General features: G+C 46.2%; 1 protein-coding gene across 1 annotated transcript in view; it reads left to right on the forward strand.

Annotated features, from left to right (window-relative positions):
• The first annotated feature begins 7,711 nt into the window (after positions 1 to 7,711).
• The window catches only part of LOC132383240 (zinc finger protein 239-like), a 31,030-nt gene continuing 20,780 nt past the window's right edge, over positions 7,712 to 17,961 (forward strand). The window contains exons 1-2 of the mRNA XM_059954171.1: positions 7,712 to 7,794; positions 8,114 to 8,505. The gene's annotated coding sequence lies outside the window, so the exon portion shown is untranslated. The remainder of the gene's footprint in view (positions 7,795 to 8,113; positions 8,506 to 17,961) is intronic.

The raw sequence follows: 17,961 nt of genomic DNA on the forward strand, positions 1-17,961 counted from the left end.
AGAGAACGGTAATATAAAAGCAAGAATGTAATGTTGAGACTTTATTAAGCACTAGCGAGTCCTCACTTGGAGCATTGTAAGCAGTTTTGAACCCTTTATCTTCCAAGGGATGTGCTGAAACTGGAGAGGTTTCAAAGGAGGTTCATGAAAATGATTCCAGGACTGAATAGTTTGTCATATGAAGAGTGGTTGGTGGCTCTAAGCCTGTATTCACTGGAATTCAGACGAATGAGGTGTAACTTCATTGAAACCTAGCAAATGGTGAAAGGCCTTGATAGAGTGGATGTGAAGATGATGTTTCCTATGGTGGGAGAGGCGAAGACCAGAGGACGTAGACTCAGAGTAAAGGGGAGTCTTTTTAGAAAGGAGATTAGGAGCAATTTCTTTAGCCAGAGAGTGGTGAATCTGTGGAATTCTTTGCTACAAGCAGCTGTGGAGGCCAAATCTTTATGAAAAAGCTTTGGCCAGTGAAAACAGTGGGAAGAGTTTAAAGGTGAGCAGAGTTGAGAAGGTAACAGTTATTTCTTTGGCAGTTTGAACAGGGCACAACTGTGCAAGTGCATGGAGGTCAGCCAGTGAGAACAGTGGGAGGAGTTTAAAAGGAAGACAGATTTACAGAGCAGGCATCAGTGTAGTGGGAGACAGAGTAGGAACGCTTTGGCTCAACAGGGCTTCGGCGATAAAGGGTCAAGGCCAGGTAGGTTATCTGTTTAAAATAAAGACAGAGAGTATGTGTGTGAGGCTGGTTTTCTGTGCTCAGTGTCAAATGTGGGAAGTCCTAGAGACTCCCAGCCTCCCGGACGACCACATCTGCACCAGCTGTGTCGAGCTGCAGCTCCTTAGGGACCGCGTAAGGGAACTGGAGATGCAGCTCGATGACCTTCAACTGGTCAGGGAGAGTGAAGAGGTAGGTGATGGAGAGGAGCTATATGCAGGTAGTTAGCTCTGGACCACAGGAGACAGAGAAGTGGGTAAGAGTCAGGAGAGGGAAGGGCAGGTACTAGACTACCCCAGTTGCTGTCACCCTTAACAATAAGTATTCCTGTTAGAGTACTGTTGGGGGCAGATGGCCTACATGGGGGAAGCAACAGTGGTCGTGCCTCTGGCACAGAGTCTGGCCCTGTGGCTCAGAAGGGTAGGGAAAGGAAGATGATGGCAGCAGTAATAGGGGACTCTATAGTTAGGGGGCCAGATAGACGATTATGTGGACGCAGGAAAGAAACACAGATGGTAGTTTACCTCCCAGGTGCCAGGGTCTGGGATGTTTCTAATTGCGTCCACAATATCTTGAAGTGGGAAGGAGAACAGCCAGAGGTTGTGGTACCAAAGACATAGGTAGGAAAAGGGAGGAGGTCCTGAAAACAGACTACAGGGAGTTAGGAAGGAAGTTGAGAAACAGAACCTCAAAGGTAGTAATCTCATGATTACTGCCTGTGCCATGTGACAGTGAGTATAGGAATAGAATGAGGTGGAGGATAAATTTGTGGTTGAGGGATTGGAGCAGGGGTCAGGGATTCAGAGTTCTGGATGATTGGGACCTCTTCTGGGGCAGGTGTGACCTGAAAAAGGACGGGTTGCTCTTGAATCCGAGAGGGAACAGTACCCTAGCAGGAAGGTTTGCAAAGGCTGTTGGGGAGATTTTAAACTAGAATTGCTGGGGGGTGGGAACCGAACTGAAGTGATGGAGGGAAGGGAGGTTGACTCACAAATAGAGAAAGTTTGGAGACAGTGGAAAGGGAGGATAGGCAGGTGATAGAGAAGAAACGCGCTCAGTCTGATGGTTTGAGATGTGTCTATTTTAATGTGAGGAGTATCATGAATAAAGCGGATGAGCTTAGAGTGTGGATCAGCACTTGGAGCTATGATGTTGTGGCCATTACAGAGACTTGGATGGTGCAGGGGCAGGAATGGCTACTTCAAGTGCCAGGCTTTAGATGTTTCAGAAAGGACCGGGAGGGAGGCAAAAGAGGTTGGGGCGTGACAGTGCTGATCAGAGATAGTGTCACAGCTGCAGAAAAAGAGGAAGTCATGGAGGGGTTGTCTACGGCAGGGGTCACCAACCTTTTTTTGTACCACGGACTGGTTTAATATTAACAATATTCTTGAGGACCGGCTGACGGGGCATGGGGGTAGGGGATGTTAAACACGACCGGAATACAGCAATACTTGAAGGAGGTTTCTTATGTCCAGTCTATTCCGCAATTTAGTTTATGTGGCTCTCAGCACTTGCTTCGGTCCCACTTGCTCACATTTTTTTCACTCAAAAAACTCAACATATTTGTCTTAAGTGCAGGGTGCTTGGACTCAAGGTACTGAAGCAATTTTGAGGGCTCCATTGCCTCATTAGACAGCCTTCGGGCCCGAACTCCAGCTTCCTGCCCGCCCAATGCCAGACGCCTTGGCCAGGTGTGGCTGGTCATGGGTGGGGTGAGAGGTCAAGTTCAGGGCCGGAGGTCCCTGTGCTGGGGTCGCAGCCATCGCAGTCTGGAGAGAGCGACTGACCAAGCGAGGAGTGCGACAGGGCGCGCGCTCGACCCCTTATAAGATCTATCGGCCGACAAAAGTTTGGCTCGAGGGATTACTTTCAGTAGATCACAGCTAGGTAGTTCCTTTGCTACTTAAAAAATCCTGAGCCCAAATTGGTTTGTCTGTGAACATTTTAGAACCGAGTTCCCCACGAACATTTGGTGTGCTAAACAGGTTTAGAGGCGGCGCCCATCCGTCCGCGCTCCAGGCCAGTACCAATGGCACTTCCCGCTGGCCACGCGAGGCCAACCGGTGATCCCTGGCGTGAAGGTATCACTGCGTTTAGGCGACTGATGACCTTGCGTGCATTCAAGTTCAACGGTGGGCGTGACAGGGAATGAGGAAAGGTGCAGCTGACTCATATCGTTTCATATTGTCAAATCATATTGTTTCCTCGTGGCCCGGTAGCACATGCTTTGGTTTACGGAGCCTTAGTGGGTGGAAATTAGGAATAGGAAGGGGTCAATAACTCTACTGGGTGTTTTTTACAGACCACCCAATAGTAACAGGGACATCGAAGAGCAGATAGGGAGACAGATTCTGGAAAGGAGTAATAGTAACAAGGTTGTTGTGGTGGGAGATTTTAATTTCCCCAATATTGATTAGCATTTCCATAGAGTGAGGGGTTTAGATGGGGTAAAGTTTGTTAGGTGTGTTCAGGAAGGTTTCTTAACAGAATATGTAGATAAACCTACAAGAGGAGAGGCTGTACTTGATCTGGTATTGGTAAATGAACCTGTTCAGGTGTCAGGTCTCTCAGCGGGAGAGCATTTTGGAGATAGTGATCACAATTTTATCTCCTTTACCATAGCATTGGAGAGGGATAGGAACAGACAAGTTAGAGAAATGTTTAATTGGAGTACAGGGAACTATGAGGGTATCAGGCTAGAACTTGGAAGCATAAATTGGAAACAGATGTTTTCAGGGAAACGTATGGAAGAAATATGGCAAATGTTCAGGGGATATTTGCGTGGGGTTCTCAGTAGGTGCATTCCAATGAGACATGGAAAGGAAGGTACTGTCCAAGATTTGTGGTGCAAAAAAAGGCTGTTGTAAATCTAGTCAAGAAGAAAAGAAGAACTTACGAAAGGTTCAAAAATCTAAGTGATGATATGAATCTAGAAGATTATAAGGCTTGAAGGAAGGAGCTTAAGAATGAAATTAGGAGAGCCAGAAGGGGCCATGAGAAGGTCTTGGCAGACAGGATTAAGGAAAACCCCAAGGCATTCTACAAATATGTGAAGAGCAAGAGGATAAGACGAGAGAGAATAGGACCAATCAAGTGGGACAATGGAAAAGTGTGTATGGAACTGGAAGAAATAGTAGAGGTACTTAATGAATACTTTGCTTCAGTATTCACTATGGAAAAGGATCTTGGTGATTGTAGGGATGACTTGCAGTGGACTGAAAAGCTTGAGAAAGTAGATATTAAAGAAAGAGGATGTGCTGGAGTTTTTGGAAAGCATCAAGTTGGATAAGTCACCAGGACTGGACGGGATGCACCCCAGGTTACTGTGGGAAGCGAGGAAGGAGAATGCTGGGCCTCTGGCAATGACCTTTGCATCATCAATGACAGTGGTCCCCAACCACTGGGCCGCAAAGCATGTGCTACCGGGCTGCAAGGAAATGATATGATTTGGTGATATGAAATGATATGAGTCAGCTGCACCTTTCCTCATTCCCTGTCACACCTACTGTTGAACTTGAATGCACACGAGGTCATCAGTGGCCTAAGCACAGTGATATCTTCATGCCAGGGATCACTGGTTGGCCTCGGGTAACAGGCCGCCTTGCACGGCCAGCGAGAAGTGCCGTTGCTACTGGTCTGGAGCGCAGACAGATGGGCGTCGCCTCTAAACCTGTTTAGCACAACGAATGTTCGTGGGGAACCCGGGTGCTAAAATAGTTGCAGATGACCTAATTTTGCTCAGGGTTTTGTAAGTAGCAGAGGAGCGACCTCGCTGCGATCTACTGAAAGTCATCCCTCGAGCCAAACTTTTGTCGGCCAATAGATCCTACAAGTGGGGTGAGCGCGCGCCCTGTTGCACTCCTCGCTTGGTCGGTCGCTCTCTCCGGACTGTGACCACTACGGCTCCAGCATGGGGACCTCCGGTCCTGACCTTGACCCCTCACCCCACCCACGACCAGCTGCACCTGGCCAAGGCATCTGGCAGCGGGAAGCTGGACTTTGGGCTTGGAGTCTGTCTAATGAGGCAATGAAGCCCTCAAAACTGCTTCAGTACCTTGAGTCCAAGCACCCTGCACTTAAAGACAAACCTATTGAGCTTTTTGAGTGGAAAAAACGTGAGCAAGTGGGACAGAAGCAAGTGCTGATAGCCATGTAAACTAAATTGCGGAATAGACTGGACATAAGGAGTATCACTGTATTCCGGTCATGTTTAACATTTCCCCCCCACCCCCTGTGTCCAGTCTTGGTGGAGGAACCCAGCAGGTCAGGAAGCATCTATGGAGAGAACTAAAGAATTGACATTTCCAGTGAAAACACTTCACCATGCCTAGACTGTTCATTCCTCTGCTTAGATACTGCCTGACCTGCCAAATTCCCGCAGCACTTTGTGTGTGTGTGACTCTACAGTTTATTTCCAGTGTCTTGGGGTCCGAGTCCATAGGACACTGAAAGCTGCTGCGCAGGTTGACTCTGTGGTTAAGAAGGCATACAGTGTATTGGCCTCCATCAACCATGGGATTGAGTTTAGGAGCTAAGAGGTAATGTTGCAGCTATATAGGACCCTGCCCAGATCCCACTTGGAGTACTGTGCTCAGTTCTGGTCACCTCACTACAGGAAGGATGTGGAAGCCATAGAAAGGGTGCAGAGGAGATTTAAAATGAGGTTGCCTGGATTGGGGAGCGTGCCTAATGAGAATAGGTTGAGTGAACTCAGCCTTTTCTCCTTGGAGCAACGGAGGATGAGAGGTGACCTGATAGAGGTGTATAAGACAATGAGGCATTGATCGTGTGGATAGTCAGAGGCTTTTCCTCAGGGCTGAAATGGCTAACACAAAAGGACACAGTTTTAAGGTGCTTGGAAGTAGGTACAGAGGAGATGTCAAGGGTAAGTTTTTTACGCAGAGAGTGGTGAGTGCGTGAAATGGGCTGCAGTGATGGTGGTGGAGGCAGATACGATAGCGTCTTTTAAGAGACTCCTGGATATGTACATAGAGCTTAGAAAAATAGAGGGCTATGGGTAACCTGAGGTAATTTCAAAAGTAAGTGCATGTTCGGCACAGCATTGTGGGCTGAAGGGCCTGTATTGTGCTGTAGGTTTTCCACGTTTCTATATCTGCAAAATCTCTTATATTTTATATTTGGATTTGTAAGGATTTTATTTAGTTATTGGAATGGGCTGCCCAGCAACTCCCAGATTTTATCTGTGCCTAATTATGAGAGAATTTAAATTGAACAATTAACCTATTCAATGCAAACGACAGAAAATCTTCAGATGCTGGAAATCCAAGCAATACACACAAAATGCTGGAGGAACTCAGCAGGTCCAGCAGCATCTATGGAAAAAGATGAAACCGCGGGGGTGTGGGGGGGGGGGGGAGGAAAGAAGACAGTTCCATTGCAGGTGGCGGAAAGAGAATAGAGAATCCCAGAGTTGTGGAATTGATTGAGATAGGGACCCCCACCCAACCCCCAACCCCCCCCCCCCCCAACCAGAGGAAACCTCCAACTCCACATCCATCCTACCTAGTACTTTCAACATTTGGTAGGTTTCAATGAGATCCTCCCTCATTCTTCTAAATTCCAGTGAGTACAGGCCCAAAGCTGCCAAACGCTTCTCGTATGTTAATCCCTTCATTCCCGGAATCATCCTTGTGAACCTCCTCTGGACTCTCTCCAATGACAACACATCCTTTCTGAGATATGGGGGCCAAAACTTTTGACAGCTGTCACACCGATTGCCTCTTGCCATTAAGTATATTGTTTGTGTGTGCTTGCGTTAATGTAGATGCTGAGTTTTTAGCATGTGTTATGTGTGATGAGAAAACCATGGGGAGATGAGGTCCAGAGTGGACCCCCGTGAACTATGCTGCTAACGAGAGAGAGAGGCCATGCTGCGCATGCTGATAATGAGAGAGACACAAGGATTTAAAATTATGGCTTCCTCGCTGATTGTTGACTTTACTTCCAAGGACTTTGCCTGCTTGTGTGAATCCTTGCGGACACAGCAGAGTGATGCCAAGTGCCTGCTGAGACAGGAGGAAGTGGCCAGTTTGATGGACATGATCAGTTGATGGATGGCTGGTACCCCGGCAGAGGAGATAAAAGACGAGTCTGCTGAGACACTGGCAGACACGTCACTGGACACTGAATGAGTAAACATGAGGAAATCTGCAGATGCTGGAATTTCAAACAACAACACACACAAAATGCTGATAGAACACAGCAGGCCAGGCAGCATCTATAGGGAGAAGCGCTGTTGACGTTTCGGGCCGAGACCCTTCATCACACTGAATGAGTGTTGTGCACCCACAGGAAGGTGGGGGCTTGGAGGATCGATTCGGGGGAATCGGTCCAAAGCTCGCAGTGTGTTAAGGCAGGCCGGTGGGGGCTTGTGTGTGTGTCCATCCTTGCCTGGGTGACAGGTCCACCACTGAAAAACGGTCTAGCTGGGAATGGGTCATAATCGATGACCAGAACAGTACAACGTAACAAGAAGACACTGGAAGGTTTGCCTGCTGCAGCTGCTCATCTCTCGCTCTCTCTCTCCAACGTCATAACAGCAACTACCTCAACCCAAACTGAACTGAACTCTGCATTATCTTAAGACTGTTCATTTACCCCTAGACTACGATAGAGCTTGGTTTTGATTCTTATTCCTACACTTCTGTATTTATCATTGCTAACCTGTTTTATATGTATATCAAACAACAACACACACAAAATGCTGGTGGAACACAGCAGGCCAGGCAGCATCTATAAGGAGAAGTGCTGTCGACGTTTCTGGCCGAGACCCTTCGTCAGGATATGTATATTTATGTATATATGTATTTTAGATACTGTATTACTTAGTTTACTAATAAACACAGTATCACCAGACTCCAACGTATTTCTGCGGGGTAGGTGACACCTGAAACTATTTTCGAGACGCGGGGAGGAACCGCACTCACCCCCACCTGCTCGGGTGCCTTGGCTACCCAGAAATCTCCGCTGTCTGCCGTCGGTGACACAGCGCAGGCGCACAGTTCCCGAAAACTGCGCATGCGGCTAATGCACGGCAGGGTGTAGAGGAGCGGCCCCAGGTAGGAGATCGCCACTGCGGGACAATTATTATCAGTTCTGGAATCACTGTTCCCTGTCCTTTTTTTCTCAGCCCCACGATACGTACCCGGGCTAGGGGAAGCTGTCTGTTGATGGTGGGGGTGGGGGGTCGTTTCTGTGGCGCCCGCGCATCGCCATGACCCTGATGGACGGGTGTAGTTCAGAATCACAATCAGGTTTAATGTCACCGGCTTACGTTGTGAAATTTGTTGCTTTTGCAGCAGCAGTACAATGTAATAGTGTCATTCAGCTTTTATTACTGTGTAAGTACTAATATTTTTTGCATCTATATTTACTCAGGTGTACAGGATACAGAGTCTATAGAAGTGAAGCAAAGTGGCATTAATTTCACGGACCTTGTACGGATAACAGAGAAGGAGATGTTTGCTGCACATCAGAGTGGATAAATCGCCAGGGCCTGGCAAGGTGTTTCCTCGGACCCTACGAGAGGCAAGTTTAGAAATTGCCTGGGTCTCTGCAGAGATATTAGCAACTGGAGAGATACCAGAGGATTGGAGCATAGCCAATGTACTGCTGTTTAAAGAAGACTCTAAACAGAAATCAGGAAATTATAGTCCAAGGAGTCTGACATCAGTTGTGGGAAAGTTATTGGAAGCTATTCTATGCGACTGGATATAGATGTATTTCAATGGATGGACTGATTAAGGATAGGCAGCGTAACTTTGTGCATGGTAGGTGACAACTAACCAATTTTATAGAGCTTTTCAAGGACATCGCCAGGAAAGTGGATGATGGCAAGGCAGTAGATGTTGTCTACGTGGACTTTGGCAAGGCCTTTTACGAAGTCCTGCTTTGTGGGAGAAGCCAGAGAGTGGTACGAGAAGGTTGCCTCTCTGGAGTGTTGTGACAAGTGGTGTGCTGCAGGGATCGATGCTGGTTCCTTTGTTGTTTGTCATCCATATCAATGATAATGTGGTTAACTGGATCATCAAATTTGCAGATGACACAAAGATTGGAGGTGTAGTGGACAGTGAGGAAGGGTGTCGTGGCCTGCAGAGGGATCTATGTCAGCTGGAAGAATGACAGATGGAATTTAATGAGAGGTTTTGTTCTTTGGTAGGACCAACCAGGTTAGGTCTTATACAGTGAATGGTAGGGCAAAGAGGGGTGTGGCAGAACAAGGAGATGGGATGTTATGTTGAAGTTGTATAAGAAGTTGGTGAGGTCTAATTTGGAGCATTGTGTGCAGTTCTGGTCACCTACTTGCAGGAAAGATGTTAATACGGTTGAAAGAGTGCAGAGAAAGTTTACAAGGTTATTGTTGGGTCTAGAGTTTCTGAGGAAGGATGGAATAGGTTATGACTGTAATCTTTTAGGATTAGGACACATAGTAATTACATGTAATTACAGCCAAAGTGCAGGACAGAGGAAACAGGGTAACAGACAGGAAAGGGAAAGGCGTTAAGGAGCTATTGCTGAGAACCTCTTTGGACATCCCCCTCAACAATAGATATATCACTTTGGATACTGTTGTGGGGGTTGACCTAACAGAGGAAAGTCACAGTGGTCAGATCTCTGTAACTGAGTCTGCCTCTGTGACTCAGAAGGGAAAGGGGGAGAAGAAGAGAAATGCTTGGTGATGGGGAATTTGTGAGATATGGGAATGGACAGGAGGTTCTATGGGCAACAACAAGATTCCTGGATGGTATGTTGCCTCCCAGGTGCCAGGGTCTGAGATATCTCAGATCGAGTCCTCAGCATTCCTAGGTGAGAGGGTGAACAGCCAGAAGTCATGGTCCATGTAGGTACCAATGATACGTAGGATGAGTGACAAGGTTCTGCATAGGGAGTTAGGTGCTAAATTAAAGTGCAGGGCTGTGATCTCAGGATTGCTACCTGTGCCATGTACTAGTTAAGCCAGAACTAGGGAGATTATACAGTTTAAACAACACACACACAATGCTGGTGGTACACAGCAGGCCAGGCAGCATCTATAAGGAGAAGCACTGTCTACATTTCGGGCCAAGACCCTTCGTCAGGACTAACTGAAAAGAAAGATACTAAGAGATTTGGGGGGGAGGGGGAAATGCGAAATGATAGGAGAAGACCACAGGGGGTGGGATGAAGCTAAGAGCTGGAAAGGTGATTGGTGAAAGTGATACAGAGCTGGAGAAGGGAAAGGATTATGGGATGGGAGGCCTCGGGAGAAAGAAAGGGGGGGGGGGGGAGTACCAGAGGGGAGATGGAGAACATCTCATAGGCAGGTTGATGGGCAGAGAGAGAGAGAGAGGAAAAAAAACAAACAACTAAATATGTCAGGGATGGGATAAGGAGAGGAGGAGGGGCATTAACGGAAGTTAGAGAAGTCAATGTTCATGCCATCAGGTTGGAGGCTACCCAGCCGGTATATAAGGTGTTGGATTCAAACCTGAGTTTGGATTCATTCTGACAGTAGAGGAGGCCATGGATAGACATATCAGAATGGGAATGGGACATGGAATTAAAATGTGTGGCCACTGGGAGATCCTGCTTTCTCTGGCGGACCGTTCAGCGAAACGGTCTCCCAGTCTGCGTCAGGTCTCACCAATATGTAAAAGATTACACCGGGAGCACCGGATGCAGTATATCACACCAGCCAACTCACAGGTGAAGTGTTGCCTCACCTGGAAGAGCTGTCTGGGGCCCTGAATGGTGGTGAGGGAGGAAGTGTAAGGGCAGGTGTAGCACTTGTTCTGCTTACAAGGATAAGTGTCAGGAGGGAGATCGGTGGGAAGGGATGGGGGGGGATGAGTGGACAAAGGAGTCGCGTAGGGAGCAATCCCTGCAGAAAGCAGAAAGGGGGGGGAGGGAAAGGTGTGCTTGGTAGTGGGATCCCATTGGAGGTGGCAGAAGTTACGGAGAATTATACGTTGGTGTGGTAGGTGAGGACAAGGGGAACCCTATCCCAAGTGGGGTGGCAGGCGGATGGGGTGAGGGCAGATGTGTGGGAAATGGGAGAGATGCATTGGAGAGCAGAGTTGATGGTGGAAGAAGGGAAGTCGCTTTGTTTAAAAAACGAAGACACCTCCTTCGTCCTGGAATGAAAAGCCTCATCCTGAGAGCAGATGCGGCAGAGACGGAGGAATTGAGAGAAGGGGATAGCATTTTTGCAAGAGACAGGGTGGGAAGAGGAATAGTCCAGGTAGCGGTGAGAGTCTGTAGGCTTATAGTAGATATCAGTAGATAAGCCATCTCCAGAGATGGAGACAGAGAGATCAGGAAAGGGGAGGGAGGTGTCGGAAATGGACCAGGTAAATTTGAGGGCAGGGTGAAAGTTGGAGGCAAAGTTAATGAAGCCAACGAGCTCAGCATGCATGCAGGAGGCAGAGCCAATGCAGTCGTCGATGTAGCGAAGGAAAAGAGGGGGACAGATACCCATATAGACTTGGAACATGGACTGTTCCACAAAGCCAACAAAAAGGCAGGCATAACTGAGACCCAAGTAGGTGCCCATGGCTATACCCTTGGTTTGGAGGAAGTGGGAGGGACCAAAGAAGGAATTATTGAGAGTAAGAACTAATTCCGTTAGATGGAGGAGAGTGGTGGTAGAAGGGAAATGGTTAGGTCTGGAATCCAAAAAGAAGTGGAGAGCATTGAGACCGTTCTGGTGGGGGATGGGGGTATATAGGGACTGGACATCCATGGTGAAAATAAGGTGGTGGGGGCCAGGGAACTTAAAATCATTGAAAAAATTCAAAGCGTGAGAAGTGTCACGAGCGTAGGTGGGAAGAGATTGAACAAGTGGGGGATAAAACAGCGTCAAGGTATGCAGAAATGAGTTCAATGGGGCGGAAGCAAGCTGAGACAATAGTTCTACCTGGACAGGCAGACTCTCACCGCTGCCTGGACTAATCCTCTTCCCACCCTGTCTCTTGCAAAAATGCTATCCCCTTCTCACAATTCCTCCATCTCTGCCGCATCTGCTCTCAGGATGAGGCTTTTCATTCCAGGATAAAGGAGACGTCTTCCTCTTTTAAACAAAGAGGCTTCCCTTCTTCCACCATCAACACTGCTCTCAAACACATCTCTCCCATTTCCCGCATTTCTGTCCTCACTCCATCCGCCCGCCACCCCGCTTGGGATAGGGTTCCCCTTGTCCTCACCTACCACCCCACCGGCCTCCAGGTCCAAAGTATAATTCTCTGTAACTTCCGCCACCTCCAACGGAATCCCACTACCAAGCACATCTTTCCCTACCCCCTTCTTTCTACTTTTTGCAGGGATCGCTCCCTACGCGGCTCCCTTATCTACTCGTCGTCCCCACCCCCCTGCCATCCCTTCCCACCGATCTCCCTCCTGGCATTTGTAAGCAGAACAAGTGCTACACCTGCCCTTACACCCTCCCTCACCACCATTCAGGGCCCCAGACAGTCCTTCCTGGTGAGGCGACACTTCACCTGTGAGTCGGCTGGTGTTGCCTCACCTGCAAGGACTGTCTGGGGCCCTGAATGGTGGTGCATCAGTGCTCCTGGTGTGGCCTTTTATATATTGGTGAGACCTGACGCAGACTGGGAGACTGTTTCGCTGAACACCTACGCTCTGTCTGCCAGAGAAAGCAGGATCTCCCAGTGGCCACACATTTTAATTCCACGTCCCATTCCCATTCTGATACGTCTATCCATGGCCTCCTCTACTGTCAAGATGAAGCCACACTCAGGTTGGAGGAACAACACCTTATATACTGGCTGGGTAGCCTCCAACCTGATGGCATGAACATTGACTTCTCTAACTTCCGTTAATGCCCCTCCTCCCCTTCCTACTCCATCCCTGACATATTTAGTTGTTTGTTTTTTTTCTCTCTCTCTGCCCATCACTCTGCCTGTTCTCCATCTCCCTCTGGTGCTCCTCCCCCACTTTCTTTCTCCCGAGGCTACCCATCCCATGATCCTTTCCCCACTCCTGCTCTGTATCACTTTCACCAATCACCTTTACAGCTCTTAGCTTCATCCCACCCCATCTTCTATCATTTAGCATTTCCCCCTCCCCCCACTACTTTCAAATCTCTTAATATCTTTCCTTTTAGTTAGTCCTGACGAAGGGGCTTGGCCCAAAACGTTGACGGTGCTTCTCCTTATAGATGCTGCCTGGCCTGCTGTGTTCCACCAGCATTTTGTGTTTGTTGTTTGAATTTCCAGCATCTGTAGATTTCCTCGTGTTATACAGGTTAATGTGGCTAAAGAGTTGGTGTAGAATAGTGGGCAAAGATTTTTGGATCATTGGGCTCTCTTCCAGGTAAGTTGAGATCTATATAGAAGGGATGACTTGCACCTGAACTAAATGGAGACGAATATCCTTGTAAATGCTGCAAGGTGGGGTTTAAACTAGAGTTACACAGGGATGGGAACCGGAGTGCCAGAACAGGTAGTGGAGAGGTTGTGGAGGCAGATGTTGGTAAGACCTCAGACAAAGTTAGGAATCAAAATATTGAGCAAGGTTCATCTAGTGTCTTGATGCGTTTATTTCAAAGCAAGAAGTACTGTAGGAAAGGTGGATGATAGTGCTGAAGATGAGGTAGCTGGTTCACAAACAGAGGCAATGTGTAGTCAGGAAAGGCTGTTAATAGGGTAAAATTGCAGTCAACAAAATGAGTTGCAACATACAAAGTGGACAAAATCAAAAGGGCGAATACAAGGCTAACGGTGTATTTGAATGTGCACACTATATGGAATAGGGTAGATGAACTTGTAGCACAGTTGCAAAATGCAGGTATGATGTCGTAGGCATCATTGAATCATGGCTGAAAGACGATTATAGTTGGAAGATTAATGTCTAAGGATACACATTGTATCGAAAGGACAGGCAGGAAAGCAGGGGGTGACGTGGCTCTGTTGGTTTAAAAAATGAAATCAAATGATTAGAAAGAGATGACTTAGGGTCGAAAGGTGTTAAATCATTGTCAATAGAGCTAAGGAACTGCAAAGGTAAAAAGAGCCTGATGAGAGCAGTATACAGACCCCCAAATAGTAGTAAGGATGTGGCCTATTACAATGATTACAATGCAATTACAATGTGAGATAGAAAATGTATGCCAAAGGGGAATTTTTACAATCGTTATGGGGGACTTCAATATGCAGGCAGATTGGGAAAATTAGATATTTTCCTGTGAGATGACTTTTTAGAGCAGCTTGTGGTTGAGCCCACTATGGGATAAGCTATTCTGGATTGGGTGTTGTGCAATGAACCAGAATTGATCAGAGAGCTTAAGGTAGAAGAACACTTAGTGATCAAAATATGATCGAATTCACCCTTAAATTTGAGAAAGAGAGACTAAAGTCAGGTGTATCAGTATTATAGTGGAGTAAAGAATTACAGAGGCATGTGAGAGAAGTTGGCTAGAATTGATTAGAAAAGAACACTGGCAGGGATGACGACAGAGCAGCAATGGTTGGAATTTCTGGAAGCAATTTGGAAGGTACAGGGTATACAGGTAGTCCCCGGGTTACAAACGAGTTCCATTCCTGAGTCCGTCTTTAAGTCGGATTTGTACGTAAGTCGGAACAGGTACATCCAGTATTATTTAGCATCAGTTAGTCAAACGTTTGTCTTAGTATATAGTATATATTTTACCTTTCTAAGCATATAAAACACTTAAGAAATGTATGTATTTCAGTAATTAAACCACTGTGCTGCTTAGTAATAATTGTAGCTTTCATCGGGGCAGGGGCTTTCAACAGTCTCCATTATTCTCACTTTATCCTTTACCTGTATTTAAAGTGGTTCTGATCGTTGACCGACTGTAGCCTAAAGCTTTTCCAATTACCGATGGCATTTCACCTCTTTCCAATGGCTTTATTATTTCCACTTTATTTTCAATCACGATCGTTTTCCGTCAATGGTACAGAAAACTGCGGATTTTATGTTGTGTTGCTGAGCAGCAGTAAACCTTCTGATTGGCTTATAAAGAACTAGTCGACTTGATCAGCATTTCTGATCTGGCTATTGTTCACGATCACAGTTAATAATAAAAAAAATACAGCAGCAGCAGCGGGCGGCGGGTCTTGTGCTGCTCCGGGTCCTAAAGTTCACCCACACTGAGACAAGTGTGGGCGGTGCTGACTGGAAAAGGGAGATCGGGGTGAATCTTGCTAAGAAATATTTAAGCCAAGTACAAAGTTACACACTCAACACAGTGTTAACGGCAACAACTTAAAATGGCAGACGGCGTTCTCCTCCCTCCGTTCATTAGTACGAGTTATCCGTAAGTTGGACAATAGTAAATCGGGGACTGCCTGTATACATCACCAAGAGGAAGAAATTTTTGAGGAAAGAAGACACAACCATGGCTAACGAGAAGTCAAAGCCAAAGAAAGGGCATATAATAGAACAATATTAGTGGGAAGTTAAAGGACTGGGAAGCTTTTAAATCCAACCGAAGGCAACTAAAAATGTCATTAGGAAGGAAAAGATGTAATAGGAAAGTAAGCTAGACAATAATAGCTTTTTGGTAGGATACCAAAAGTTTCTTCAGATACATAAAGTGTAAAAGAGAGGCAAGACTGCTGGAAAATGATGTTGGAGAGGTAGTAATGGGGTCAATGAAATAGCAGGCAAACTGAACATGTATTTTCCTTCAGTATTCATTGTGCGAGACACTAGCAGTATGGTGGAAGTTCCAGGTTTCAGGGGTCATGAAGTGTATGAAGTTACCATACATCCCGGGATTCTGAAAGAGGTGGCTGAAGAGATAGTGGAGGCATTGGTAATGATGTTTCAAGAATCACTGGACTCCAGAATGGTTCTGAAAACTGGAAAATTGCAAATGTAATTTCACTCTTTAAGAAAGGAGAGAGGCAGATGAGATGAAACTAGGCCAGTTAGTCTGACCTCAGTGCGTAGGAAGATGTTGGAGTTGAATATTAAGGATGATGTCTCAGTACTTGAAGGCACATGATCAAATGGGCTGTAGTCATTATAGATCCCTCAAGGGAAAATCTTATCTGACAAGTCTGAAGAAATAACAAGGAAGATAGACAAAGGAGAATTGGTGGTTGATGTGTACTTGGATTTTCAGAAGGCCTTTCACAAGGTGCCACACATGAAGCTGCTTAACAAGCTATGAGCCCATGGTATTATAGTAAAGATTCAGGCATGGTTAAAGCAGTGGCAGACTGGTAGGAGGCAAAGAGTGGGAGCAAAGGGAGCCTTATCTGCTTGGCTGCTGGTGACTGGTGGGGTTCCATAGGGGTCTGTTTTGGGGTTGATTCTTTTTACGTTATATGTGAATGATTTTAATGATGGAATTGATTAGTTTGTTGCAAAGTTTACAGACGAGATTAAGATGGGTGGAGAGGCAGGTAGTTTTGATGAAGGACTTGGAGTGTTAGGAGAATATGCAAAGAAATGGCAGCTGGAATACAGTCGTGCACTTAGGTAGAAGAAATGAAAGGGTTGACTATTTTCTAAAAGGAGAGAAAATACAAGAAAGTGAGGTGCAAATGAACTTGGGAGTCCTAAAGGGAGCCTGTGGTGAGGAAGGCAAATCCTTTGTTAGCATTCATTTTGAGAGGACTAGGATGTAATGTTGGGACTTTATAAAGCACTGGTGAGTGTTGTGGGCAGTTTAGAGCCCCTTATCTAAGAAAGGATGTGCTGAAACTGGCGAGGGTTCAAAGAAGGTTCATGAAAATGATTCCAGGATTAAACAGCTTGTCACATGAAGAGTGTTTGATGGCTCTGGGCCTTTATCACCAGAAATCAGAAAAATGAGGGGTGACCTCTTTGAAACACATCAGATGGTGAAAGGCCTCGACAGAGTTAAGTCAAGTCACTTTTTATTGTCATTTCTACCATAAACTGCTGGTACAGTACACAGTAAGAATGAAACAACGTTCCTCCAGGACCATGGTGCTAAATGAAACAACACAAAACTACACTGGACTACAGACCTACACAAGACTACATTAACTGCACAAAACAGCGCAGGGCAGTACAGTAATTAATTATTAATAAACAAGGTAATAGGCACAGTAGAGGACAAATTTCAATATAATAGTAAATGATCTAGACTCTGGGTATTGAGGAGTCTGATGGCTTGGGGGACAAAACTGTTGCACAGTCTGGTTGTGAGAGCCTGATTACTTTGGTAACCATATAACAATTACAGCATGGAAACAAGCCATCTTGGCCCTCCTAGTCCGTGCCAACGCTTACTCTCACCTAGTCCCACTGAGCCGCACTCAGCCCATAACCCTCCATTCCTTTCCTGTCCATATACTTATCCAGTTTTACCTTAAATGACAATACCAAACCTGCCTCTACCACTTCTACTAGAAGTTCGTTCCACACAGCTACCACTCTCTGAGTAAAGAAATTCCCCCTCGTGTTACCCTTAAACTTTTGCCCCCTAACTCTCAAATCATGTCCACTTGTTTGAATCTTCCCTACTCTCAATGGAAAAAGCCTATCCACGTCAACTTGATCTATCCCCCTCAGAATTTTAAGTACCCCTATCAAGTCCCCCTCAACCTTCTATGCTCCAAAGAATAAAGACCTAACTTGTTCAGCCTTCCCCTGTAACTTAGGTGCTGAAACCCAGGTAACATTCTAGTAAATCTTCTCTGTACTCTCTCTATTTTGTTGATATCTTTCCTATAATTAGGTGACCAGAACTGTATACAATACTCCAAATTTGGCCTTACCAATGCCTTGTACAAATTTACCATTACATCCCAACTCCTATACTCCGTGCTCTGATTTATAAAGGTCAGCATTCCAAAAGCTTTCTTCACCACTCTATCCACATGAGATTCCACCTTCAGGGAACTATGCACCATTATTCTGAGATCTCTCTGTTCTACTGCATCCTTCAATGCCCTACCATTTACCATGTATGTTCTGTTTGGATTATTCCTGCCAAAATGTAGTGCCTCGCACTTATCAGCATTAAACTTCATCTGCCATCGTTCAGCCCATTCTTCTAACTGGCCTAAATCTCTCTGCAAGCTTTGAAAACCTACTTCATTATCCACAACGCCACCTACCTTAGTATCATCTGCATACTTACTAATCCAATTTACCACCCCATCATCCAGATCGGTACCTTTTGCCAGATGGCAGGAGGGAGGAGAGTTTGTTTCAGGGGTGCATCCTTCACAATGCTGTTAGCTTTGCGGGTGCAGCGTGCGGTGTAAGCATCTGTAATGGCGGGA

This window comes from Hypanus sabinus, chromosome 29, assembly GCF_030144855.1.
Source record: "Hypanus sabinus isolate sHypSab1 chromosome 29, sHypSab1.hap1, whole genome shotgun sequence".
Classification (NCBI taxonomy): Eukaryota; Metazoa; Chordata; class Chondrichthyes; order Myliobatiformes; family Dasyatidae; genus Hypanus; species Hypanus sabinus.